A 6,087-nucleotide genomic window follows, 5' to 3' on the forward strand; every position below is an offset into this window, starting at 1 on the left:
TGCCTGCAATTCCCTCCCCGCTGCTGAAGAGCTGTCAGTGGGAGAGCGTTTGGATGCAGCTGTAACATGGACTCTGATACTCCTCCCATTTACAGTGAAACCACACCACGGAACTAGTTACATTTTCAATATACATTATTATTGAGCAGTATTTTACATTTAGCCATGTGTTTTATATATAAAAGGTACTTAAGCTACATTCAATATATATTACATATATACTAGACCAAGTGGACCCGAACCTCTCCTGCATTGGTGCAGTACCCTCCCATCTCCCCTCCCTCCCTCCCTCCTCTTCCCCTCCCCTCCATCTCCCTTCCCTCCCATCCCTCCACCTCCCTCCACTCCCATCCCTCCACCTCCCTCCACCCCCATCACCTCCCTCCCATCCCTCCCCCTCCCTCCCCCATCTCCCCCTCCACCTCCCTCCACTCCCATCCCTTCTCACCCCCCTCCTCTCCCCTCATCCCCCCTCATCCCCCTCCTCTCCCCTCATCCCCCCTCATCCCCTCACCCCCCTCCTCTCCCCTCACTCCCCTCCCCGTTCACCCCTTCCCCATCCCTCCCCCAGACCCTCCCCATCCCCTTCATCCCTCCCCCCGACCCGCTCCCCATCATCCATCCCCCCTACCTCCCCCTCTCCCCCCCCCCCTTCCCCCCTCAGCCCAACCGTAGACCCGTTGCCAGGCGGGAAGTGCCCCCGTGGCCATAGGCGGGCAAGGGGGGACAGGTAAAAGGCACTGCCCGTTTCTCCTGCAGGCCTCTCCTGCCGAAGCGTCTCCTGCAGCTCGGCTGCAATCTGCGGCGGCGATGGCATGGACCCGTTGCTGGGTGAGGAGTGTCTCCCAGGGCACTATATTATATAGTGTGTTTGTGTGTATATATAATGTGTGTGTATGCATATATATGTACATGTGTATGCCTATATATGCAATATATATAGCACTTAAAATGTTTTGCGTGTATATATTATACACACACAATACATTTTTAAGAGCAATATTTTAAAATGAGCCACGTGTTTTATATTGCAGCCTGATTGTAATCATGTATAATCTTTCTGCTGACTGCAACAATAAAAACTTTTCACTGTACCTCGGTACACATGGCAAAATAAACTGAACTAAACTTTCTAAATCTGTGTCTCTGAGTGGTGGTGTGGGAGTTATTAGTTCAATAGAAGAGTTCTAATGAGACATAATTTGTGTTGTGTGTCAATACCATCAGTACATAGGGCACAGCCTCAGAATAAAAGGAAGTACCTTTAGAATGAAGAAGAATCTCTACCCAAAACGTCACCTATCAATGTTCTCCAGAAACGCTGCCCGATCCGCTGAGTTACTCCCACACTTTGTGCCTTTTATTTGCAATACGGCATTTGCGGTTTCATGCTTCTACCTTTAGAATGGAGATGAGGGGGAATTTCTTTAGCCATGAGGTGGTGAATCTGGAATTCATTGCCACAGATGGCAGTGGAGGCCAAGTTTGGGGGTATTTTTAAAGCAGAGATTGATAGGTTCTTGATTAATAAGGGTGTCAAAGGATACAGGGAGAAGGCAGGAGAATAGGGTTGAGAGGTAAAAATAGATCAGCCGTGATCCAATGGTGGAGCAGACTCGATGGGCCAAATGGCCTAATTCAATAGACAATTCTGTTCCTTAATATCTAAAAACCTATCAATCTCTGTTTAATACACAATTGGAACTATCAGAAAATCTACATAATTCTCTCAATTGTCATTTAAAAACAAATCAAGGCTAAAACATAAATAGAAAGATCATAGCTCATCCAAAAAAAACATGCAATAACTCCAAGATTTTCACTTCTCTCAAACTATCTGGAAATCTATTCTAAATTCTGCACCTGTAAATCTTCCCGTCAAGCTTAATTTTTCCTGTCAATTTCAATCATGTCTGCTCCGAAGCTTAAGGATATCTTTTTAATTCTCAACCAAAAAGTAAGGGACCCGTGGCACTTTAATTACCACAGATACCACTGAAGCTGCTTCAGCATCTTTTACATCTTATGTACACTTCTTTACACCTAGGGACTCCTTAATCTGCAAGACCGTGCAACCTTTTAGATAATGCAGCTAAATCATGTTTTCCCTGCACCTTCCTCCAACTAGAGCAGCAGTTAGAAGTGAAATAGCCACATTAAACCTGTTTGGCATTTGAAAGTAGGCTTCTTTCTCCAGGGAAAATACACTTGGCCGCTTGCAAAATCACACGGGAAAGCTGCATTTCCAAAAGACTCATGAAAATCTTGGCCAACATTGCAACCTGAGTAATTTACATATCAAACCACCAGCTGGATCCACAGAGCCATCTGTCTTGCTTTCCCTTTTTTTGACTTTTGATAAAAAAGTTCTCTCATTTTAACTTTAAACCAATAGTCTTGAAATTTCTGGTTAAATAGTTTAATTTATTATTGTCAGATGTACCGAGATAAAGTGAAAAGCTTTTGTTTGCGTGATATCCAGTCAAAGACTATACATTAATATAATCAAGCCATCCACAGTGCACAGATAATGGATACAACATTTGGTGCAAGATATAACATTGAAGTCTGATAAAGTCCGATTAAAGATAGTTCAAAGGTCTCCAATGAGATAGACTGGAGGGTAGGACCGCACACTAGCTGATGAGAGGACCGTTCCATTGCCTGATACCAGCTGGGAAGAAACTGTCCCTAAATCTGGAGGTATGAGTTTTTAAACCTGTGTACCGCTTACCTGATGGGAGAGGAGAAAGAGTGAGTGACTGGGATGATTCTGGTTCTTGATTATGCTGGCGGCCTTGCCGAGGCAGCATAAAGTGTAGATGGAGTAAATGGAAGGGAGGTTGGTTTCTGTGGACGTCTGGGCTATGTCCACAACTCTCTGCAATTTCTTACGGTCTTTTTTTTTGGCCTTACTCTGGCAATGGAGGAGGTCCAGGACAGACAAGTCAGTGTGGTAATGGGAAGAGGAGTTAAAATGGCTAGCAACCAGGAGATCTAGAAGGCTTTGGTGAACCAGGCACAAGTGTTCAGTGAAACAGTCGCCGAGTCTATGCCGAGTCTTGCCAATGTAAAGGAGGCCATATCTGGAATACTGGATGTAGCAGATGAAGTGCATGCAAACCTCTGTTTTACCTGCAAGGACTGCTGGGGTCCCTGGGTGGAGGCGAGGGAGGAGGTATTAAGACAGGTGTTACATCTCTTGCAGTTGCATGGGAAAATATCTGGGGAACGGATGGTTTAGGATGAGTGAACCTTTCAAATTTTTAATCACACTTTAACATACAAATTTCTGGATTAGTACAGGTGTTAGGGATTATGGGGAAAAGGCGGGAGAATGGGGTTAGGCAGGAGAGATAAATCAGCCATGATTGAATGGCGGTGTAGACTTGATGGACCGAATAGCCTAATTCTGCTCCTATCACTTATGACCTTAAATTTTAGTGAGTGTATATATACTTTTAAATCAGTGTATAACAGCAGTGTATAACATTGCTGATTATATTTGATGAGTAAAAAAAGCTTGATTTTATGAATAATTACCCAGATGCATTGCATGCAGTCTATACTGTTTCAAAATATGTTTTTTTCTTCTAGTACAAATGTTGTCCAATACAATAGATAACATGTGTGGTTAATTAAAGTTAGGGTTATCTGAGCAGACTAATAAATAAGCAAACAAAATTGCTGCAGGAACTCAGCAGGTCAAGCATCATCTGTGGAGGCAAACGGATGGTCGATCTTTCACGGTGAGACCTTGTATCAGCACTGAGCAACTTACATCTTTTCAGCCCACCGCATCCATTCTGGCAATCAAAATGGCAATCTCCCTTGCTATCTCTTGGCCCGGAGCTCCACATGCCATAGCATTTAAGATGTCCATCTAAATATTTGAATGTCGTGAGAGTACCTGCCTCCATCTCTCCCTTGTGCAATTATATTCATGTGCAAGGCATTTTACTAACACTTGTGCACGAGGCTAAACTTGTCATAAGGTCATAAGGAATAGGAGTAGAATTGGGCCATTCGGCCCATCAAGTCTACTCCACCATTCAATCGTGGCTGATCTATCTCTCCCTCCTAACCTTATTCTCCTGCCTTCTTCCCATAACCTCTGATACCTGTACTAATCAAGAATCATTCACCAATTTGTCTATGGCTATTACAATCGCTATTGTACAACTTCTCTGATGCTTACCGAGAAATGTCAAACACCATTCTCTCACTGTATTGCAATGCCCAATTTTTAGAAGTAACTTAAAAAAAACTTTTCAGGTTATTATTTAGCATTTGCAGCTATGTAAAATATGAGACTCTACCAAGTAGCTATTATTCATGTTTATGTTAAAGTGTATGTTTGAATGTTGTAGCATTACCCTATTAATATAATTTTGATGTACTGAGAATAAACTATGTGTTCATCAATTCATGAGACATAGGAGCCCAATTTGGCCATCGAGTTGATTCCGTCATTCAATCGTGGCTGATTTATCTTTCCCTCTCAACCCCATTCTCCTGGCTTCTTTCCGTAACCTTTGACACTCTTACTAATTAAGAACCTATCAATCTCCGCTTTAAAAATACCCAAAGACTTGACCTCCACAACGGTCTGTGGCAATGAATTTCACAGATTCACCACCCTCTGGCTAAAGAAATTCCTCCTCACCTCCTTTCTAAAGATATGTCCTTTTATTATGAGGCTGAGCCCTCTGGTCCTACTCTCCCACTGGTGGAAATATCCTCTCCACATCCACTCCATCCAGGCCTTTCATTAACCGGTAAGCTTCAATGAGATTCCTCCTTATCCTTCTAAGCTCCAGTGAATGAAGATCCAGAGCCACAAAACACTCATCATACTTTAACCCAATCATGTCCAGAATCATTCTCGAAAACCGCCTCTGGACCCCTTCCCACCTCAGATATGGGGCCCAAAATTTCTCACAATACTGTCTGACCAGTCCTATAGAGCCCCAGCGTTACAGCCCTGCTTTCATATCTAGTCCTCTCAAAATGAATGCTAACATTGCATTTGCCTTCTTTACGACCAATTCAACCTGCCAATGAACCTATTGGGAATACTGCACCAGCACTCCCCAGTCACTTTGCACCTCCGATTTCTGAATCCTTTCCCCAGTTAGAAAATGGTCTATGCCTTTATTCATACTACCAAAGTGCTACGCTGTATTCCATCTGCCAATTCTTTGCCCATTCTCCCAACCTGTCCAAATCCTTCTGCAGACTCCCTGCTTCTTCAACACTACCTGCCCCTCCACCTATCTTTGTCTGATCTGCAATCTTGGCCACAAAGCCATCAATTCCATCATCCATATCATTATAATATAAATTGTGAGAAGTAGCGGATCCAATGCCAACCCCTGTAGATAGAATACCACCAGTCACCGGCAGCCAACCAGAGAAAATCACCTTTATTCTTACTCTTTGCCTTCAGCCAGTCAGTTAATCTTTTATCCATGCTTGTATCTTCCCATGGAAGATACCATGGGCTCCCATCTTGTTCAGCAATCTCACGTGTGGTTCTGAAAATCCAAGTAAACAACATCCACTGGTTCTCCTTTGTCTATCCCGCTATTTACATCTGCAAAGAATTCCAACAGATTTGTCAGGCAAGATTTTCCCTTCACAAAACCATGCTGACTTCGGCCTATTTATCATGTACTTCTAAGTACTCCGAAACCTCATCCTTAATAATGGACTCTAAAATCTTACCAACCACTGAAGTCTGGCTAACAGGCCTATAGTTTCCCCTCTTTTGCCTTTACTCCCTTCTTGAACAGTGGAGTAACATTTGCGATTTTCCAGTTCTCTGGAACCACTCGAGACTCTAGTGATTCTTGAAAGATCACTACTAATGCCTCCACAATCTCTAAAGCTACCTCTTTTGGAACCCTGGGGATTAGTCCATCTGGTCCAGGTGACATCCACCTTCAGAGCTTTCAGGTTCCCAAGCACCTTCGCCTTAGTAATAGCAACTAGACTAACTTCTGACCCCTGACTGTCATGAATTTCTGGCATGCTGTTGGTGTCTTCCGCTGTGAAGACTGACGCAAAAAAAGTATTCAATTCGTC

The sequence above is a fragment of the Rhinoraja longicauda genome, chromosome 7, assembly GCF_053455715.1.
Source record: "Rhinoraja longicauda isolate Sanriku21f chromosome 7, sRhiLon1.1, whole genome shotgun sequence".
Classification (NCBI taxonomy): Eukaryota; Metazoa; Chordata; class Chondrichthyes; order Rajiformes; family Arhynchobatidae; genus Rhinoraja; species Rhinoraja longicauda.